The sequence below is a fragment of the Macaca nemestrina genome, chromosome 17 (genome assembly GCF_043159975.1).
Source record: "Macaca nemestrina isolate mMacNem1 chromosome 17, mMacNem.hap1, whole genome shotgun sequence".
NCBI classification, from domain to species: domain Eukaryota; kingdom Metazoa; phylum Chordata; class Mammalia; order Primates; family Cercopithecidae; genus Macaca; species Macaca nemestrina.
Genome location: NC_092141.1, coordinates 19,220,999 through 19,243,484, shown reverse-complemented (window position 1 = coordinate 19,243,484; position 22,486 = coordinate 19,220,999). Strand labels below are relative to the sequence as shown.

At 47.3% G+C, this 22,486-nt stretch overlaps 2 non-coding genes across 2 annotated transcripts; both read right to left on the bottom strand.

The window, feature by feature from the left end:
- LOC112428811 (small nucleolar RNA U3) lies at positions 1 to 217 on the bottom strand. The gene has a single exon (XR_003020861.2). It is a non-coding gene; the product is annotated as a small nucleolar RNA U3 (small nucleolar RNA).
- A 17,688-nt stretch (positions 218 to 17,905) lies between these two features.
- On the bottom strand, positions 17,906 to 18,113 carry LOC112428806 (small nucleolar RNA U3). The gene has a single exon (XR_003020858.2). It is a non-coding gene; the product is annotated as a small nucleolar RNA U3 (small nucleolar RNA).
- Positions 18,114 to 22,486: the final 4,373 nt, after the last annotated feature.

The following is a 22,486-nucleotide window of genomic DNA, read 5'->3' as shown; positions in this document are numbered from 1 at the left end:
ACCGCTCAGACCGCGTCCTCTCCCTTTTGCTCTCCAAAGCGGAGAGAAGAACGAACATCTACCGCAGACAGCAGTCGCACCGAAGCCACGCCAAAACACCGCTTCGCACTCAGAACAGAACACTACGCCTCTTCCGCCCGGTTTTCCGCTGCTCTACATATTGAGAGAAACTTCCGTAATAATAAACTATAGAAACGATCCCTGGAACTCCAGTCTTAAGCTTTTAAGCCCAGCCTCTGCTGGGTTCACATCCGCCACACACTTTTTTTTTTTTTTTTTTGAGAGGGAGTCTCGCTCTGTCGCCCAGGCTGGAGTGCAGTGGCTGGATCTAAGCTCACTGCAAGCTCCGCCTTCCGGGTTCCCGCCATTCTCCTGCCTTAGCCTCCCGAGTAGCTGGGACCACAGGCGCCGCCACCTCGCCCGGCTAATTTTTTTTGTGTTTTTAGTAGAGACGGGGTTTCGCCATGTTAGCTAGGATGGTCTCGATCTCCTGACTTTATGATCCGCCCGTTTCGGCCTCCCAAAGTGCTGGGATTACAACCTTGAGCCACCGTGCCGGGCCTTCGCCACACACTTTTAACTGACGGCGAGATACTTTCGCTATTTCCGATTCCATTAGGAAATAAATAGGAAAATCGTTTGGCAGTAACATCTTTTCCAATATCATGACTTAACGACATCATATTAACGTTTCAGGTGGAAACGTAATTTTAAAAAACTTTTAAAAGTTAAATTAACGTTTTAGGTGGAAACGTAATTTTTAAAACTTGTTTAAAATGTATTTAAATTAAACTAAATTAATTTAATTTAAGGAATGCTTAATTAGCATAATACTGAATGACAGCCAATCACAACCTGAAGTTTTAAAGTGGGACGTGTTTGTTCCTGGTGTGCTGTGCCCGCCTGTAATCCGGTAATCTCAGCGTTCTGGGCTCCCACGCCCAGGCCCAGGCGGGAGGATCCTTTGTTCTATGAATTGGAGACCAGCTCAGGCAACATAGCGGAATCCGGTCCCTACCAGGGGGAAAACAAAAATAATAATAAAAGTAAAAATCAGGCTGGGCGCGATGGCTCACGCCTGTCATCCCAGCACTTTGGAAGGCCAAGGCGGGCGGATCACCTGAGGTCGGGAGTTCCACCAGTCCAAAGTGGAGAAACATCCTCTCTGCTAAAAATACAAAATTAGCTGGGCGTTGTGGTGCATGTCTGTAATCTCAGCTACTTAGGAGGCTGAGGCAGGAGAATCGCTTGAAGCCAGGAGGCAGAGGTTGCCTGAGCCGAGACTGCGCCATTGCACTCCAGTCTGGGCAATAAGAGCAAAACTCCACCTCAATAAATAAATAAATAAATAAATAAATAAATAAATAAATAAAATAAATGAAATAAATTAAAAATGAGCTGGCTGTGGTGGCACCGCCTGTAGACCCAGCTACTCCGGACGCTGAAGCGGGATGATCGCTTGCGCCAGGGAAGCTGGCTGAGTTCGAAGCTGCAGTGAGCTTTGATTGCTCCACTGCACCCCAGCCTGGGAGACAGAGTGAGATCTTGACTCTTAAAAACAATTTTTTTTAGGGGGGATGGTATAAAATAGACGTAAAACGTACCATCTTAACCATTTCTCACACATACAATTCAGGGGCATTAAGTACATTCCTGTAGCCATTGGTATGTAACCATCAGCATTATTTATCTCCAGAACTTTTTCGACATCCCAAACTGAAACTCAGTACCCATAAAACAAACTTCCCTTTCCTCCCTCTGCCCAGACCCTTGTAAGCACTATTCTACTTTCCGTCTCTAAGAATTTGATTCTTGTAGGTACCTCTGTAAGTGGAAATATGCAATATTGTCTTTTTGTGTCTGGCTTATTTCACTTATATTTGTTTTCAAGGTTCATTCACGTTGTAACATGTTGCAGAATGTCACTCCTTTTTCAGGCTGGAGTGCAATGATGCATGACGTGATGGCTCACTGCAGCCTTGATCTCCAGGGCTCAGGTGATCCTCCCACGTCAGCCTCCTGAGTAGCTGGGATTATAGGCACATGCCATCACGCTCGGCTAATTTTTGTATTTTTTGTAGGGAGGGGGTTTCAACACATTGCCCAGGATGGTCTTGAACTTCTGGGCTCAAGGGATCCAACCGCCTAGGCCTCTCAAAGTGTTGGACTAGAGGTGTGAGCTACCACGCCCAGCAGTTTTCTTAATTACATTTTTGAATTGCTCCTCGCTAGTGTATAAAAACACAACTGGACCAGGCGCAGTGGCTCACGCCTGTCATCCCAGCACTTTGGGAGGCCGAGGCGGGTGGATCACGAGGTCAGGAGATCAAGACCATCCTGGCCAACATGGTGAAACCCCGTCTCTACTAAAAATACAAAAATTGACTGGGCGTGGTGGCGCGTGCCTGTAGTCCCAGCTACTGGGGAGGCTGAGGCAGGAGAATGGCTTGAACCCGGGAGGCAGAGGCTGCAGTGAGCCAAGATCGTGCCATTGCACTCAGGCCTGGGCGACAAGAGCATAACTCCTCAAAAAAAACAAACAAGAAACCACACAACTGGTTTTTGTGAGTTGATCTTGTGTCCTGAAACTTTCCTGAATTTGCTCATTAGCTCTAGTAATTTGTGTGTTTGTATTCTTTGGGATTTTCTGTATTTATAGAGATGGTTTTATTTCTTCTTTCTCAACTTGGTGCTTCTTAGTGCTTTTTCTTACCTAAAGGCTCTGGCTACAACTTCTAGTAAAATGTCGACTATGCCGGGCGCGGTGGCTCACACCTGTAATCCCAGCATTTTGGGAGGCCGAGGCAGACAGATCACAAGGTCAGGAGATCAAGACCATCCTGGCCAACATGGTGAAACCCCGTCTCTACTAAAAATACAAAAATTAGCCAGGCGTGGCAGTGTGCACCTGTAGTTCCAGCTACTGGGGAGGCTGAGGCAGGAGAATGGCTTGAACCCAGGAGGCAGAGGCTGCAGTGAGCCAAGATCGCGCCACTGCATTCCAGCCTGGGCGACAGAGCAAGACTCCCTCTCAAAACAAAACAAAACAAAACAAAACAAAACAAAACATTGAGTAGCAGTGGTAAAGATGAACATCTGTGTCTTGTTCCTGGACTTAGGGGAAAAGCTTTTAGTCTTTCACCATTAAGTATGATGATAACTGTGGGTTTTTCACAAATATCTTTTATTATGTTGAGACAAATCCCCTCGTTTCATAGTTTTCTCTGTGTTTTAATCATGAAATGTTAAAATTTCTTAGATGCTTTTTCTGTGTCAGCTGGAATGACTGTTTTTCCCTTTGTTCTACTAATACGGCATATGACTTTAATTGATTTTCTTATGTTGAACCACCCCCTGCATTCCTGGGGTAAATCCCTCCCATCCCCTCAGCTGCAGCACCTGATTAAAGCCTTCGTCCTTGACAATAATCGTTTGTCTCAGTGATTGGCTTTCTGTGAGGTGAGCAGCAGGCCCTAGATGGAACCCCTGGTGTTTTGGTAACACCGGGATGGCCAGTAGCCTCCAGACGCTGGAGAAGTCGAGGAAGGATCCCCTTTCGAGGCTTCAACACTTTGATTCCTGACTTTGAGCCTTCAGAACTGCAAGAGAGTAATTTCTGTTTTGGTAGAGTTTCACTTCATCACCCAGGCTGGAGTGCAGTGGCACAATCTGGGCTCACTGCAACCTCTGCTTCCTGGGTTCAAGCGATTCTTGTGCCGCAGCCTCCTGAGTAGCTGCGATTACAGGCCGCGCCACCACGCGTGGCTGATTTTTGTATTTTTAGTAGAGACGGGGTTTCTCCATGTTAGGCAGGCTGGTCTTGAACTCCTGACCTCAAGTGATCTGCCTGCCTTGGCCTCCCAAAGTTCGGGGATTATAGGTGCAAGCCATCATGCCCGGCCTACATTTCTGTTTTTCTTTTTTTTTTGAGATGGAGTTTCACTCTTGTTGCCCAGGCTGGAATGCAGCTCTTGGTGTCTACCCAAATGAGTTGAAAACGTATGTCCACACAAGCCTGCACACATATGTTTATAGCAGCTTTACCCATAATTGCCAAAACTTGGAACTAAGATGTTGCTAAATAGAGCCGGGGGAGGTGGCTTGTGTCTGTAATCCCTGCTACTTGGGCAGCTGAGGCAGGCAGTCACTTGAGATCAGGGGTTTAATAGCTTCCTGGGCAACAGAGGGAGACCCTGTCTCTAAAAAAATAAAATAAAATAAAATAAAATAAAATAAAATAAAATAAAATAAAAAATATGTGTTCCCTTTGGGAGTCTGAGGCAGGTGGATCTCCTGAGGTCAGGAGTTCAGGACCAGCCTGGCCAACATGGCAAAACCCCATCTCTACTAAAAATACAAAAATTAGGCCGGGCGCAGTGGCTCACGCCTGTCATCCCAGCACTTTGGGAGGCCGAAGCGAGCGGATCACGAGGTCAGGAGATCGAGACCATCCTGGCTAACACGGTGAAACGCCGTCTCTACTAAAAAAAATTAAAAATACAAAACATTAGCTGGGCGTGGTGGCAGGCGCCTGTAGTCCCAGCTACTGGGGAGGCTGAGGCAGGAGAATGGCGTGAACCCTGGAGGTGGAGCTTGCAGTGAGCCGAGATGGCGCCACTGCACTCCAGCCTGCGTGACAGGAGACCCCATTTCAGAAAACAACAACAACAACAACAACAAAAATTAGCCGGGCATGGTGGCGCGCGCCTGTAATCGCAGCGACTCAGGAGGCTGAGGTAGGAGAATCGCTTAAACCTGGGAGGCAGAGGTTGCAGTGAGCTGAGATTGCGCCACTGCACTCCAGCCTGGGAGACAGAGTGAGACTCCATCTCAAAAAAAAAAAAAAAAAAAAAAAAAAAATGTCCTACATAGATGAATGGATAAATAAACTGTGGTACATCCAGAGAATTAGATATTATTCAGCGCTAAAAACAAATGAGCTATCAAGCCATGAAAAAACATTCAAGAACCTTAAATGGATATTACTAAGCAAAAGAAGCCAATGTGAAAGGCCATATACTGTATGATTCCATACACATGACATTCTGGAAAAGCAAAACTATGGAGACGGTAAAGGGCTCAGTGGTTGGCAGGGGTTGGGGGAGGGAGGGATGAACCGGCAGAGCACAGGGGACTTTCAGGGCCACGAAACTACTCTCTATGACATGACAATGGTGGATACGGCATTACGCATTTGTCCAAACCCACAGAATGTACAACACCAGGAATGAGCTGTAATGTGAACTATGGAACTCCTTGTGCACATTGGCGCATCAGTTGTAACAGAAGTATCACGCTATAATGCAAAATGTTACTAATAGGGAAATGAGTGTAGGGGTGTGAGAGAGAGGATGTATGGGGATTCTGTTCTTTGGGCTCAATTCTTCTGTAAGCCTATAACCGCTCCTCCCAGAAAATTCTACTAATTAATTTTTTTTTTTTCTCTTAAAGACAGAGTCTTGCTCTGTGTCCCGGCTGGAGTGCAGTGGTGCGATCTTGTCTCACTGAATCAAGAGCTTCTCCTGCCTCAGCCTCCCAAGTAGCTAGGATTACAGACATGCACCACCATGCCTGGCTAATTTTTGTATTTTTAGTAGAGACGGGGTTTCACCGTGTTGGTCAGGCTGGTCTTGAACTCCTGACTTGAGGTGATCTGTCCACCTCGGCCTCCCAAAATGCTAGGATTACAGGCATGAGCCACTGTGCCTGAACTCTACTAATTTTTTAAAATACACTGGCATAATGACAAGTCACTGGCTGTACACACACAAACAGAATAGCATGGATTATGATCCCAGTCTTAAAAAATCTTCCTGGGCGCGGTGGCTCACGCCTGTAATCCCAGCACTTTGGGAGGCTGAGGCGGGCGGATCACAAGGTCAGGAGATTGAGACCATCCTGGCTAACACAGCAAAACCCTCTCTCTACTAAAAATACAAAAAATTAGCCGGGCATGGTGGCGGGGGCTTTTAGTCCCAGCTACTTGGGAGGCTGAGGCAGGAGAATGGCGTGAACCCAGGAGGCGGAGCTTGCAGTGAGCCGAGATCACGCCACTGCACTCCAGCCTGGGCGACAGAGCGAGACTCCATCTCAAAAAAAAAAACTTATCTGTCAGCTGGACGCGGTGGTCCACGCCTATAATGCCAGCACTTTGGGAAGCCAAGTTAGGCGGATATCTTGTGCTCAGTAGTTCAAGATCAGCTTCGGCAACAGGATGAAACTGCATCTCTTCAAAAGAATACAAAGCAATTAGCCAAGCATGGTGGCACGCATCTGTAGTCCCAGCTACTTGGGAAGCTGAGGTGGGAAAATGGCTTGAGCCCAGGAGGTGGAGGTTGCACTGAGCCGAGATTATACCACTGCCTCCCAGCCTGGGTAACAGAGCCAGACCCAGTCTCAAAAAACCGAAAAACTTACCTGTCCATCCGTTCGTTCATCCTATATAGATAGATAGATAGATTGAGGCTGTGTGGAGAGAATTCTATGATGATATTCATGAAATATAAAACCGCACAGATAGGGGGAGATTTATTTCTTTTTTTCTGTATACTTTTTTTTTGAGATGGAGTTTCACTTTGTCACCCAGGCTGTAGTGCAGTGGCGCGATCTCGGCTCACTGCAAGCTCCGCCTCCCGGGTTCACGCCATTCTCATGCCTCAGCCTCTAGAGTAGCTGGGACTACAGGCGCTCACCACCACGCCCGGCTAATTTTTTTGTATTTTTAGTAGAGACGAGGTTTCACTGTGTTAGCCAGGATGGTCTCGATCTCCTGACCTCGTGATCCGCCCACCTCGGCCTGCCGAAGTGCTGGGATTACAGGCGTGAGCCACCGCGCCTGGCCTTTTCTGTATACTTTCTAAGTGGCTTGGAATTTTTCTGTTCAGCATGTTTATGAAACAAGTACTTTAAAAAATTTTTTTTTTAATTTAATGAAGTAGTGTGACATTTCTTGCACTTCTGAGTTTGTGAGCAAATATTCATAAATTTATATTTGGATGTTTGAGTTTGTTGTGAGAAAAAGACCACAAATCCATATATAAACACCCAAAAACCCAGTGTAGTTATTAATGAGAGGTAGGATAATTGTTTGTTTGTTCATTTGTTTGTATTTTCAGAGATAAGAGTCTTGCTCTGTCACCCAGGCTGGAGTGCAGTGGCACGATCACTGCCTGCTGCAGCCTCAAACTCCTGGGCTCGAGTCATCCTCCCACCTCAGCCTCCCAAGTAGCTGAGACCAGAGGTGCTCGCCACCATACCTGACTTATTTATTTATTTACTTATTTATTTATTGTAGAGGCAGGATTTCACTATGTTGCCCAGGCTGGTCTTGATCTCCTGGCTTCAAGTAATCCTTCCACCTCAGCATCCCGAAGCGCTGGAATTACAGGTGTGAGCCACCATGTCTGGCCCCTGGATTTTTTTAAGTGCATTTTATCATATTCTTTTTCCTCTTCCCCCTCCTCTTCCACTCCCCCTCCTCCTTTTCCTTCTATTTCATTTTGTAATCATGTCATTCCCTTGCTCACTGCTCTCAGTACCAGGCACTAGGGAAATAAAAATTCCTGAAATTGTATGACCTGTTAAATGGTCGCAGCCCCTGTGGGAGGTCCACAGTTCCCCAACCAAACGGGAAAAACAGGTTCACAAACTAGGTACCTTATATTCACATTCTTTAATGCTTACAGTAACCCATTTTGAAGGTGGTAGGATTAAGAGCCTTAACCTAGGAATGGAGCCCGGGTTCGAATCTGAGTCTGGGGCGCTGGGAGTGCGGTTCCTCCCAGGGCTGCCGGGTTAATTCTTAGTCTCATCCCAAGGCAGCCCCAACGGGCAGAGCCCCATCCTATGGCCCCCTCTGCCCTCTTGCGGCGGCTCCCGGAACTACAGTCGCCTTCCGGTCCCAGAAGCGAATGAGGGGTCCTCGCGGGGGATGTGCTAAGGACGGCCTGAGGCAGGGCCACTCCACACCCACCAGCACCCAGGCCACACAGACACAGAACGCAAGAGAGAGACTGAACCACCCACGAACCGGTACCCATAGACGCAGAGACCGAGGCAGAAATGACGGGATCTGCCGCAGATCGGCCAGGAGCCGGGACAGACAGCGGCTCCGCAGACTGTGGTGGGACTGGGCTGAGGCCACTCTCCTGTTTTCACCACACCCTCCCTCATCTATAACTACCTAATAAAACTTAAAATTTTTATATTCTATAAATAGATGGGTGGGGGTGTTTGTTTGTTTGTTGAGATAGGGTCTCCCTCTGTCCCCCAGGCTGGACTGCAGTGGTGCAATCTCGGTTCACTGCAACCTCCGCCTCGTGGGCTCAAGCAATCCTCTGCCTCGGCCTCCCGAGTAGCTGGGACCACAGGCTTGTGCCACCACTCCCAGCTAATTGATGTATATTTTGTAGAGACACGGGGTCTTGGTATGTTGCGGAGGCTGGTCTTAAACTTTTGGACTCAAGCCATCCTCCTGCCTCAGCCTCCCAGAGTTCCTGGGATTGCAGGCGTGAGCGGCCACACCTGGTCAATACATGCACTTAAAGGGGAACTTTATCTATTGCTACCCTTAACTGGAAATTTTGTGTCACTTTCATACCAATAACAATGAAAGTGAATACAATGAAAACAAAACGTTATTAAATGCTGTTGGATGCTTCCCCACAGAGGCTGTGCAGGGTGAGTGCTTTGTTCTAGCAAAGTGTATTTTAGCAAAGTGTGAGGACAGTTTTGCAAACATGTTTCACATTCCAACTCAGTAGACACAATTTTTCACAAAGTAACATTCTTCCTTTTCTGATATTTTCTATTTTCTGTTTTTCCATCTATTTATTTTTATTTTTTAAAGCACTCAAAGGTGGGTAGAGGCAAGAAGTATAAAAACAGGTGGGGGGGCCGGGGACGGTAGCTCAAGCCTGTAATCCCAGCACTTTGGGAGGCCGAGATAGGCGGATCACGAGGTCAGGAGATCGAGACCATCCTAGCTAACCCGGTGAAACCCCGTCTCTACTAAAAAATACAAAAAACTAGCCGGACGAGGTGGCGGGCGCCTGTAGTCCCAGCTACTAGGGAGGCTGAGGCAGGAGAATGGCGTAAACCCGGGAGGCGGAGCTTGCAGTGAGCTGAGATCCGGCCATTGCATTCCAGCCTGGGCGATAGAGCTAGACTCCATCTCAAAAAAAAAAAAAAAAAAAAAAAAAAAAACAACAGATGGGGGTCGTGGCTGAGTGGTGGTAGTGGGGGCTCATGGCTCATACGTTCCACTTTTGTACATGTCCAGATTTAATTTGCAAATTAAAAAGAAGTTGTTTGCTTTTGTTTTTGAGAGGGAGTTTCGCTCTGTCGCCCAGGCTGGAGTGCAGTGGCGCAATCTTGGCTCACTGCAAGCTTCGCCTCCCGGGTTCACGCCATTCTCCTGCCTCAGACTCCTGAATAGCTGGGACTACAGGCGCCCATGACCACGCCTGGCTAATTTTTTGTGTTTTTAGTAAAGATGGAGTTTCACCGTGTTAGCCAGAATGGTCTCGATCTCCTGACCTCGTGATCTGCCCGCCTTAGCCTCCCAAAGTGCTGGGATTACAGGCGTGAACCACCGCGTCTGGCCTTAAAAAGAAGTTTTTAAAAAAACTAGTTTGGATTCAGTATACTAACTTTATAGCTCACTAAGCGGTCACACCCCATAATTGAAAAAACTGAGTGCAAAATACAGAAAGCCCTAACAGTGTGCAGATATTTTATCTGGGCATAATCCACAGAATGAAAGTGAATGAAGAAGGAAATTGCCTTCCCACTATAGTTGATTATCTACTGAGGTGGCCACCAAGAACTTCTTCCCGCCCTGTACACTCCACCACCCCCACATCCGGAGGTGAAGCCTATTTCTCCTCCCCTTGCATCTGGCCTGGCCCTGTGGCTCTTTTCACCCCTGGAATGCACCCCGACTAGAATGCACCAGAAGCAATGTTCTGGGACTTCCGAGTTAAGACCTCAAGAGGACTAGCAGCTGCTGATTGCTATCATTTGGGATGCTCCCTCTGGAAATGACCCACCATGTTGGGAGGAAGCCCAAGAAGCAACACAGAAAGACCCATGCAGAGAACTGAGGCCCTGGGCTAACAGCACCAGCTAAGCTTCTAGCTGGCAGCCAGCAGCAACTGCCAGCCACATACTTCCTATCCATGACTACTGCTTCACACCTCAAAAACACAGGATGGCCGGGCGCAGTGGCTCACGCCTGTAATCCCAGCACTTTGGGAGGCTGAGGCAGGCGGATCACGAGGTCACGAGATCGAGATCACCCTGGCTAACACGGTGAAACCCCGTCTCCACTAAAAATACAAAAAATTAGCTGGGTGTGGTGGTGGGCACCTGTAGTCCCAGCTGCTTGGGAGGCTGAGGCAGAAAAATGGCATGAACTCGGGAGGTAGAACTTTCAGTGAGCCAAGATCACGCCACTGCACTCCAGCTTGGGCAACAGAGTGAGACTCTGTCTCAAAACAAACCAACGAACGAACAAGCAAAAACAGGATGCCCAGTTAAAATTGATTTTTGAAAAAATAGTGAAAAATTATTATCACTATTATTTTTATTTTTATTTTTTTGAGACAGAGTCTGGCTCTGTCGCCCTGGCTGGAGTGCAGTGGCACAATCTTGGCTCACTGCTACCTCTACCTCCTGGGTTCAAGCAATTCTCCTGCCTGAGCCTCCCAAGTAGCTGGGACTACAGGAGAGCACCACCACTCCCGGCTAATTTTTATATTTTTAGTAGAGACGGGGTTTCACCATGTTAGTTAGGATGGTCTGGATCTCCTGACCTCATGATCCGCCCGCCTCGGACTTCCAAAGTGCTGGGATTACAGGCGTCAGCCACCTCGCCCGGCTGGGAGATGACCTTAAGAAATAGTGATAAGGGGCCGGGCGCGGTGGCTCAAGCCTGTAATTCCAGCACTTTGGGAGGCCGAGACGGGCGGATCACGAGGTCGGGAGATCGAGACCATTCTGGCTAACACAGTGAAACCCTGTCTCTACTAAAAAATACAAAAAACTAGCTGGGCGAGGTAGCGGGCGCCTGTAGTCCCAGCTACACGGGAGGCTGAGGCAGGAGAACGGTGTAAACCTGGGAGGCGGAGCTTGCAGTGAGCTGAGATCCGGCCACTGCACTCCAGCCCGGGCGACAGAGCATGACTCCGTCTCAAAAAAAAAAAAAAAAAAAAAAAGAAATAGTGATAAGGGAGTAGGATGGGGGAAATAGTCACCAAATGGCATTGTTATTAAGTAAATTACTGCTACAGGTAACTGGGTCTTAATCCTGTCAGGGAATTCTGGGAGACAGGATAGAACACAGCTGTTACGTGCTGCCACTTAAGGAACCACCCCAAACTTAAGGTTTTTTTTGTTTTTTTGTTTTTTTTCTTTAGGAAATGTCCCTGAGTCATAACTTGTGGTGTAAAATTATCATTAATTGTTTATTACGTCTCTTGGTTCTGGTGATTGCCTCGGCTCGGCTAGATGGTGGCTGCCTCGGGTCTTCCTTGTGGTTACTGTCAGATGGAGGGGAGGGATGGAGACCACAGGTGAAGACCACTCCCATGTCTGATGGTGGATGCTGTCTGTCTGTCAGCTGAGACCTCAGTGGGGCTTTCAGGCAGCCTCTGTGTGTGGCCTGGCCCTCCTCACAGGATGGTGGCAGGGTTCCAAGAGTGAGTTTTCCAGAGAGAGGGTGGACACTGCTCATGACCTAGCCTTGAAGTTTACGCAGTGTCACTTCTTTTGCGTTCCATTTCTTCCTCTCCTTCCCTTTCTTTTCGTTTCCCCTTCCTTCCTTCCCTCCTTCCTTCCTTCCTTCCTTCCTTCCTTCCTTCCTTCCTTCCTTCCTTCCTTCCTTCCTTCCTTCCTTTCCTTCCTTTCCTTCCTTCCTCTCTCTCTTTCTCTCCCTTTCTTTCTCTCTCTCTCTTTCTTTCTTCTCTTTTCTTTTCTTTGCTTGTTCTTTCCCTTTCTTTCACTCTTTCTTTTGAGACAGGATCTCACTCTCCCAGAAATAAACCCAAACAGTTATGGCCAATTGATTCTCGACAAAGGGACCAAGGACTGTCTCTTCAAGGACAAAGTGGCAATAGACGGTATTGGTAAAATTGTATACCCACATGCAGAACAAATTGGATCCTTATCTTACACAGTACAAAAATCAACTTCCTTGTTTCTTTATTTAAAAGTTTTATTTTAAAATTTATTTTAAAAGACAGGGTCTCACTCTGTTGCCCAGGCTGAAATGCAGGGGTGCAATCTTGGCTCACTGCGGCCTCGACTTCCCAGGCTCAAGAGGTCCTCCCACCTCAGCCTCTCAAGTAGCTGGGAGTACAGGCATGCTCCATCGTGCCTGGCTGATTTGTTGCATTTTTTGTAGAGACAGGATCTCACCATGTTGCCCAGACTGGTCTCGAACTCCTGAGCTCAAACGATCCACAAGCCTCAGCCTCCCAAAGTGCTGGGATTACAGGGGTGCACCATCGCGCCTGACCGCATTCCATTTCTTTGTGTTTTTTTGTGTGTTTGTTTGTTTGAGACAAAGTCTCACTCTGACACCCAGGCTGGAGTGCAGTGGTGCGATCTCGGCTCACTGCAACTTCTGCCTCCTGGGTTCAAGCGATTCTTGTCCCTCAGCCTCCTGAGTAGCTAGGACTATAGGCGTGTGCCACCGCGCCTGACTAATTTTTGTAGTTTTGGTAGAGACAGGGTTTCGCCATGTTGGCCAGGCTGGTCTCGAACTCCTGACCTCAAGTGATCTGCCTGCCTTAGCCTCCCAAAGTGTTGGGATTACAGGCATGAGCCACTGTTCCCACTAGCCACATTCCATGTTTTAGGAGCCTGTCACCAAGACCAGCCCTTACTGAATGTGGCATGGGAGAGAGTCAAGGTCCAAGACTGGTCTCGGAGTGTCTACCCCCAGATTTTGTTATGGGAGAGAGAAATAAACCCTTTTCTTGTATAAATCACTGGTATTTTTTTTTTTTTCCTAATAGGTTGAGAATCTAATCCTGGTACCCCATCTTCTCTCTGTCCTGAGAAAGCTTTGCCTGCTCTCCTTACTCTTGTCATCATCGACCTCTTCACCTTAAGTGGGTTACATTAGAATTTTTATAAGAGCAAGAAGACTTTCCTTTTTTTTTTTTTTTTTTTTTGAGACGGAGTCTTGCTCTGTCACCCAGGCTGGAGTGCAGTGGCGGGATCTCAGCTCACTGCAAGCTCCACCTCCCGGGTTTACGCCATTCTCCTGCCTCAGCCTCCCGAGTAGCTGGGACTACAGGCGCCCGCCGCCTCGCCCGGCTAGTTTTTTGTATTTTTTAGTAGAGACGGGGTTTCACCGTGTTAGCCGGGATGGTCTCGATCTCCTGACCTCGTGATCCACCCGTCTCGGCCTCCCAAAGTGCTGGGATTACAGGCTTGAGCCACCATGCCCGGCCGAAGACTTTCCTTTTAAGTGGTACCTTCTTTCAGCCCAGCAGCCCACAGCCCATGGACAGCAAAGATAAGCAGCAAATCTTTTACTCTGAGAGGCAGGAGTGAGAGAAATAAAGTCAGAAGAAAATCAAACCAAGAGCCACCTGTGTACTGTAAGTCCAACGAAATACTTAGGTGTGTCATATGTTGTTTAACATCTGCTAGGCCTCAACATTCCCTGAGGGCACAACATTCCCTGGGTCAGTGCAGTGGAATCCTCGGCACTTATAGGAGCGGGTGAGGGAAGAAGTGACTACACCCTTATCAGTGGACACAGATACTCTAAAACATATTTTATTTACGACTGGGCATAGCGGCTCACACCTGTAATCCCAGTGCTTTGGGAGGCTGAGACGGGAGGATCGCTTGAGGCCAGGAGTTTGAGACCAGCCTGAACAGCACTGCAAGATCCTATCTCTACAAAAAATAAAAAAAAATTAGCCGGGCATGGTGGCATGTGACTGTAGTCCCAGCTACTTGAGAGGCTGAGACAGAAGGATCACTTGAGCCCAGGAGTTTGAGACCAGCCTGGGCAACATAGTAGACCCTGTCTCTACAAAAAATTAAATTTAAAAAAAATTAGCCAGGCACGGTGGTGCACAACTGTGGTCCCAGCTACTTGGGAGGCCAAGATGGTAGGATTGCTTGATCCCAGGAGCTTGAGGCTACAATAAACCATGATTGTGCCACAGCATTCCACCCTGCTTGACAGAGCAAGACTTTGTCTCAAAAAAAAAAAGAAAGAAAGAAAAGAAAAGAAAAGAAAAACACCAAAGACAAAACACTACAAGAGGCAGAAAAAGAGTGGAAGACAAAAATACAAAAATAGAAACAATGGCAACAAATAGAAAACAGTAAAAACAAAACTAGGCAGCTATTAATCCAATTACATCAACATCCCTTTGCATATCGATGGTCCAAATGAACCAATTAAAAGACAGAGATTTTCAGAGTAGAGCAAAAAACAAGACATAACTATATGTTACTTACAAGAACTACACTTTAAAGACGTATGTATTAATGGATAAAGAAAGATCTACTATGCCAACACTAATCAAGAGAAAGCAGGAGTCTCTATATGAATTTCAGACAGTACAGACTTCAGAGCAAGGAAAGTCAATCAGGAATAGGCCAGGCACAGTGGCTCACACCGGTAATCCCAGCACTTTGGGAGACCAAGACAGGCAGATCATCTGAGGCCAGGAGTTCGAGACCAGCCTGGCCAACACGATGAAACCCTGTCTTTACTAAAAATACAAAAATTAGTGGGGCGTGGTGGCACTTGCCTGTAATCCCAGCTACTCTGCAGGCTGAGGCACGGGAATCACTTGAGCGTGGGAGGCAGAGGTTGCACTGAGCCGAGATCACTGCACTCCAGCCTGGTTGACAAAGACCCTGTCTCAAAAAGAAAAGAAAAGAAAAGGCCAGGTGCGGTGGCTCATGCCTGTAATCCCAGCACTTTGGGAATGGAGGCGGGTAGATCACGAGGTCAGGAGATCAACACCATCCTGGCTAACACGGTGAAACCCCATCTCTACTAAAAATGCAAAAAATTAGCCGGGCATGGTGGCAGGCGCCTGTAGTCCCAGCTACTCCGGAGGCTGAGGCAGGAGAAGGGCGTGAACCCAGGAGGCAGAGCTTGCAGTGAGCTGAGATCCAGCCACTGTACTCCAGCCTGGGAAACAGAGCAAGACTCCATCTCAGAAAAAAAAGAGAAAAGAAAAGAAAGTCATCCAGGATAAGGACAGGGCATCACACAATTATTAAGGAGTCAATGCTCAAAGAAGACATAACAATCCTTAACATGTATGATCCTAACAACAGGACATCAAAATATGTGAAGCAAAAAGCGATAGCACTGCAAGGAGAAACTATTATAATTGGTGACTTCAATGTCCCTCTATCAGAAGCAGACAGATCCAGCAGGCAGAAAATCCGTAACTCAGTAACACCTTCTATAACTGGATATAATGGAAACCTATAGACTATTTCATACAATGACAGCAGAAAAAGAAAGAAAAGAAAAACACTTGTTTTTCCTGTATCTTAGGCTGCAGATCAGTGGCACGATCACAGCTCACCGCAGCCTTGAACTCCTGGGCTCAGGAGATCCTCCCGCCTCAGCACCCTAACTAGTTAGAACTACAAGTGTGCACCTGGCCAATTTTCTTTCTTTCTTTTTTTTTTTTTTTTTTTTGAGACGGAGTCTCGCTCTGTAGCCCAGGCTGGAGTGCAGTGGCCGGATCTCAGCTCACTGCAAGCTCCACCTCCCGGGTTCACGCCATTCTCCTGCCTCAGCCTCCCGAGTAGCTGGGACTACAGGCGCCCGCCACCTCGCCCGGCTAGTTTTTTGTATTTCTTAGTAGAGACGGGGTTTCACCGTGTTAGCCAGGATGGTCTCGATCTCCTGACCTCGTGATCCACCCGTCTCGGCCTCCCAAAGTGCTGGGATTACAGGCTTGAGCCACCGCGCCCAGCAGCAATTTTCTTCCTTTCTTTCTTTTTTTTAATTTTTTTCATCATGCAGCTCAAAATGTCATAGTTTTTTAAATTTTACTTTTCTGTAGAGATGGGATCTTGCTATGTTGCCCAGACTAGTCTTGAACTCCTGGCCTCAAGCAATCCTCCTACCTCGGCCTCCCAAAGTTCTAGGATTACAGGTGTGAGCCTGAGTCACCATGCCAAACCACAGTTTTTTGTTTTTTTTTTTAAATTGTTTGAGACGGAGTTTCGCTCTTGTTGCCCAGGCTGGAGTGTAATGGTTCGATCTCAGCTCACCACAAACTCCGCCTCCCGGGTTCAAGCGATTCTCCTGCCTCAGCTTCCCGAATAGCTGGGATTACAGGCATGTGCCACCAAGCCTGGCTAATTTTGTATTTTTAGTAGAGATGAGGCTGGTCTCCAACTCCCAACCTCAGGTGATCCACCCGCCTTGGCCTCCCAAAGTGCTGGGATTACAGGCGTGAGCCACCGAGCCTGGCCCAAATAAATATGTGTGTGTGTGTGTGTGTGTGTGTGTGTGTGTGTGTGTGTGTGTGTTTTGCTTTTTTTGTTTTGTTTTTTGAGATGGAGTCTTGCTCTGTAGCCCAGGCGGGAGTGCAGTGGCATGATCTCGGCTCACTGCAACCTCTGCCTCCTGGGTTCAAGCGATTCTCCTGCCTCAGCATCCAAGTAGCTGGGATTACAGGCGCGTGCCAACATGCCCGGCTAATTTTTTGTATTTTTAGTAGAGACGGGGTTTCACCATGCTGGCCAGGAAAGTCTCGATCTCCTGACCTCGTGATCCACCCGCCTTGGCCTCCCAAAGTGATGGGATTACAGGCGTGACAAATACAATGTTTTTTAAAGTATCTGTAGGCTGGGCACTGTGGCTCATGCCTGTAATCCCAGCACTCTGGGAAGTCGAGGCAGGTGGATCACTTGAGGTCGGGAGTTTGAGACCAGCCTGGCCAACGTGGTGAAACTCATCTCTTCCAAAAATACAAAAATCAGCCGGGAGTGGTGGGCATGCGCCTATAGTCCCAGTTATTCCGGAGGCTAAGGCAGGAGAATCACTTGAATCCGCGAGTCGGTGGTTGCAGTGAGCCAAGATGGCACCACTGCACTCCAGCCTGGGGGACCAAGCGAGACTCCGTCTGAAAAAAAAGAAAAGCTGATTTTTATTTTACTAAAGAAACATAAAAGAAGTAAGCATAGCACCCAAGAGTGATTAGAAGAATGTTAAATTGCTTTCCTTTGTAAGTCTCTTTAAGGAGAGCCAACTACACTGTTGGCTATATCGCATTGCTTAAAACACAGGAACAGCAGACGAATTGGGGAAACTCAGACTCCTACTGCTATCAAATGCTACCGATTCCAAAAAAAAAAAAAAAAAGAGAAAAAAATGGAGGCACGTCGGGCACTGTGGCTCATGCCTGTAGTCCCATCACTTTGGGAGGCCGAGGCTGGGGGATCACGAGGTCAGGAGTTCGAGACCAGTTTGGCCAATATGGTGAAACTCCGTCTCTACTAAAAATACAAAAAGTTAGCCAGGTGTGGTGGTGCGCGCCTGTAATCCCAGCTACTCAGGAGGCTGAGGTAGGAAAATCGCCTAGAATCCAGGAGGCAGAAGATGCAGTAAGCCGAGATCGCGCCACTGCACTCGAGCCTGAGCAACTGAGCGACAGAGTGAGACTCCATCTAGGGTTGTTGGGGGAGAAAAAAAAAAAAAGAAAAAAAAAAAAAAGCGAGAGCAGAGGAGGCAGCGGGTGAGAAGAAATGGAAAACCAGGTAGAATATATCACAGAATCCCCTCTGTCAAGATTAAGATTTAAAAATCACTAAGATAAAATGCCAGGTTTACCACCACCAAAATAAAAACACAGAACTTATTAAACCATCATCCGTCCTTACACCACTAAGAAAGGAAACCACTCAGACCACGCCCTCTCCCTCTTACTCTCCAAAGTGGAGAGAAGAACGATCATGAATGGCAAAGAGCAGTTGCACTGAGGCAACACCAAAAACCCCCACTTCACGCTCAGGAAAGAACACTACGCCTCTTCCTCGTGACTTTGCATGCTCTACACGTTCAGAAAAACTTCTCTACTGGCCGGGCGCGGTGGCTCAAGCCTGTAATCCCAGCACTTTGGGAGGCCGAGACGGGCGGATCACGAGGTCAGGAGATCGAGACCATCCTGGCTAACACGGTGAAACCCCGTCTCTACTAAAAAATACAAAAAACTAGCCGGGCGAGGTGGCTGGCGCCTGTAGTCCCAGCTACTCGGGAGGCTGAGGCAGGAGAATGGCGTGAACCCGGGAGGCGGAGCTTGCAGTGAGCTGAGATCCGGCCACTGCACTCCAGCCTGGGCGACAGCCGTCTCAAAAAAAAAAAAAAAAACAAAAAAAAAAAACAAAAAACTTCTCTACTAACAAACAATAAAAATGATTCCTGAAAGTATAGTCTTAATCCCCCACACTCAGCCTCTGCTGGGTCCACATCCGCCACACACTTTTAACTGATGGGGAGATACTTTCGCTATTTCCGATTCCATTAGGAAATAAATAGGAAAATAGTTTGGCAATAACTTCTTTTCCAATATCATCACTTAACGACACATATTAATGTTTCAGGTGGAAACTTAATTTTAAAAATTTGTTTTTTTTTTTTTTTTTTTTTGGAGACGGAGTCTCGCTCTGCCGCCCAGGCTGGAGTGCAGTGGCCGGATCTCAGCTCACTGCAAGCTCCGCCTCCCGGGTTTACGCCATTCTCCTGCCTCAGCCTCCCAAGTAGCTGGGACTACAGGCGCCCACCACCTCGCCCGGCTAGTTTTTTTGTATTTTTTTAGTAGAGACGGGGTTTCACCATGTTAGCCAGGATGGTCTCGATCTCCCGACCTCGTGATCCGCCCGTCTCGGCCTCCCAAAGTGCTGGGATTACAGGCTTGAGCCACCGCGCCCGGCCTAAAAATTTGTTTTAAAAATTAATTTAAATTGGCTGGGCGCGGTGGCTCAAGCCTGTAATCCCAGCACTTTAGGAGGCCGAGACGGGCGGATCACGAGGTCAGGAGATCGAAACCATCCTGGCGAACACGGTGAAACCCCGTCTCTACTAAAAAAAATACAAAAAATTAGCCGGGCGAGGTGGCGGATGCCTGTAGTCCCAGCTACTCAGGAGGCTGAGGCAGGAGAATGGCGTGAACCTGGGAGGCGGAGCTTGCAGTGAGCTGAGATCCGGCCACTGCACTCCAGCCTGGGGGACAGAGCGAGACTCCGTCTCAAAAAAAAAAAAAAAAAAAAAAAAATAATAATAATAATAATTTATATTAATGTTTTAGGTGGAAATGTAATTTTTAAAAATTGTTTTAAAAATGTATTTAAATTAAACTAAATTAATTTAATTTAAGGAATGCTTAATGACAAACCTGAACTTTTAAAGTGGGACGTGTTTGTTCCTCGTGTGCTGCGCCCGCCTGTAATCCGGTAATCTCAGCGTTCTGGGCTCCCACGCCCAGGCCCAGGCGGGAGGATCCTTTGTTCTGTGAGTTGGAGACCAGCCCAGGCAACGTAGCGGAATCCGGTCCCTACCAAGGGGAAAACAAAAATAATAATAAAAGTAAAAATCAGGCTGGGCGCGGTGGCTCACGCCTGTCATCCCAGCACTTTGGAAGGCCAAGGCGGGCGGATCACCTGAGGTCTGGAGTTCCAGACCAGCCTGACCAACATGGAGAAACACCGTCTCTGATAAAAATACAAAATTAGCTGGGCGTTGGTGGTGCATGTCTGTAATCTCAGCTACTTAGGAGGCTGAGGCAGGAGAATCGCTTGAAGCCAGGAGGCAGAGGTTGCGGTGAGCCGAGACTGCGCCATTGCACTCCAGTCTGGGCAATAAGAGCAAAACTACACCTCAATAAATAAATAAATAAATAAATAAATAAATAAATAAAATGAAGTAAATTAAAAATGAGTTGGGTGTGGTGGCACCGCCTGTAGACCCAGCTACTCCGGACGCTGAAGCGGGATGATCGCTTGCGCCAGGGAAGCTGGCTGAGTTCGAAGCTGCAGTGAGCTTTGATTGCTCCACTGCACCCCAGCCTGGAAGACAGAGTGAGATCTTGACTCTTAAAAATAATTTTTTTAGGGGGGGATGGTATAAAATAGACATAAAATGTACCATCTTAACCATTTTTCACACATACAATGCAGTGGCATTAAGTACTTTCATGTAGCCATTGGTATGGAACCATCACCATTATTTATCTCCAGAACTTTTTTGACATCCCAAACTGAAACTCAGTACCCAAAAAACAAACTTCCCTTTCCTCCCTCTGCCCAGACCCTTGTAAGCACTCTTCTACTTTCCGTCTCTATGAATTTGATTCTTGTAGGTACCTCTGTAAGTGGAAATATGCAATATTGTCTTTTTGTGTCCGGCTTATTTCACTTATATTTGTTTTCAAGGTTCATTCACGTTGTAACATGTTGCAGAATGTCACTTCTTTTTCAGGCTGGAATGCAATGATGCATGACGTGACAGCTCACTGCAGCCTTGACCTCCAGGGCTCAGGTGATCCTCCCACGTCAGCCTCCTGAGTAGCTGGGATTACAGGCACATGCCATCACACTCGGCTAATTTTTGTATTTTCTGTAGGGAGGGGATGTCACCACATTGCCCAGGATGGTCTTGAACTCCTGGGCTCAAGGGATCCACCCGCCTAGGCCTCTCAAAGTGTGGGACTACAGGTGTGAGCTACCACGCCCAGCGGTTTTCTTAATTACATTTTTGAATTGTTTCTTGGTAGTGCATAGAAACACAACTGGTCCAGGCACAGTGGCTCACACCTGTCAAATTTTGCTGAATTTGCTTATTAGCTCTAGTAATTTGTATGTGTGTATTCTTTGGGATTTTCTGTATTTATAGAGATGGTTTTATTTCTTCTTTCCCAATTTGATGCCTTTTATTGCTTTTTCTTACCTAAAGGCTCTGGCTACAACTTCTAGTAAAATGTTGACTAGGCCGGGTGCGGTGGCTCACACCTGTAATCCCAGCACTTTGGGAGGCCAAGGTGGGCAGATCACGAGGTCAGGAGATCAAGACCATCCTGGCTAACATGGTGAAACCCCGTCTGTACTAAAAATACAAAAATTAGCTGGGCATGGCAGTATGCACCTGTAGTCCCAGCTACTAGGGAGGCTGAGGCAGGAGAATTGCTTGAACCCGGGAGGCAGAGGCTGCAGTGAGCCATGATTGCGCCACTGCATTCCAGCCTGGGTGACAGAGCAAGACTCCCTCTCAAAAACAAAACAAAACAAACAAAACAAAACAAAACAAGAAAACATCGAGTAGCAGTGGTAAAAGTGAACCTCTGTGTCTTGTTCCTGATCTTAGGGGGAAGCTGTCTTTCAGCATTAAGTATGATGATAACTGTCGGTTTTTCACAAATACCTTTTATCATGTTGAGGCAAATCCCCTCGTTTCATAGTTTTCTCTGTGTTTTAATCATGAAATGTTAGAATTTCTTAGATGCTTTTTCTGTGTCAGCTGCTATGACTGTGTTTTTCCCTTTGTTCTACTAATGCGGTATATGACTTTAGTTGATTTTCTTATGTTGAACCACCCCCTGCATTCCTGGGGTAAATCCCTCCCATCCCCTCAGCTGCAGCACCTGATTAGAGCCTTCGTCCTTGGCAATAATTGTTGTCTCAGTGATTGGCTTTCTGTGAGGTGAGCAGCAGGCCCTAGATGGAACCCCTGGTGTTTTGGTAACACCAGGATGGCCAGTAGCCTCCAGACACTGGAGGAGTCAAGGAAGGATCCCCGTTCGAGACTTCAACACTTTGATTCCTGACTTTGAGCCTTCAGAACTGTGAGATAATCTTTTTTTTTTTTTTTTTTTTTTTGGGACAGAGTTTCACTTCATCACCCAGGCTGGCGTGCAGTGGCACAATCTGGGCTCACTGCGACCTCTGCCTCCTGGGTTCAAGTGATTCTTGTGCCGCAGCCTCCTGAGTAGCTGGGATTATAGGCTGTGCCACCACGCCTGGCTAATTTTTGTAGTTTTAGTAGAGACAGGATTTCGCCATGTTGGCCAGGCTGGTCTTGAACTCCGGATCTCAAGTCATCTGCCTGCCTTGGCCTCCCAAAGTGCTGGGATTATAGGCACAAGCCATCATGCCCGGCCTAATTTCTGTTCTTTTTTTTTTCTTTTTGAGATGGAGTTTCACTCTTGTTGCTCAGGCTGGAATGTAGCTCTTGGTGTCTACCCAAATGAGTTGAAATTGTATGTCCACACAAGCCTGCACACATATGTTTATAGCAGCCTTATCCATAATTGCCAAAACTTGGAACTAAGATGTTCCTAAATAGAGCTGGGGGCAGTGGCTTGTGCCTGTAATCCCTGCTACTTGGGCAGCTGAGGCAGGCAGTCACTTGAGATCAGGGGTTTGAGACCAGCCTGGGCCACAGAGGGAGATCCATCTCTATAAAAAAAAAATACTTTTAGGGTCGAGC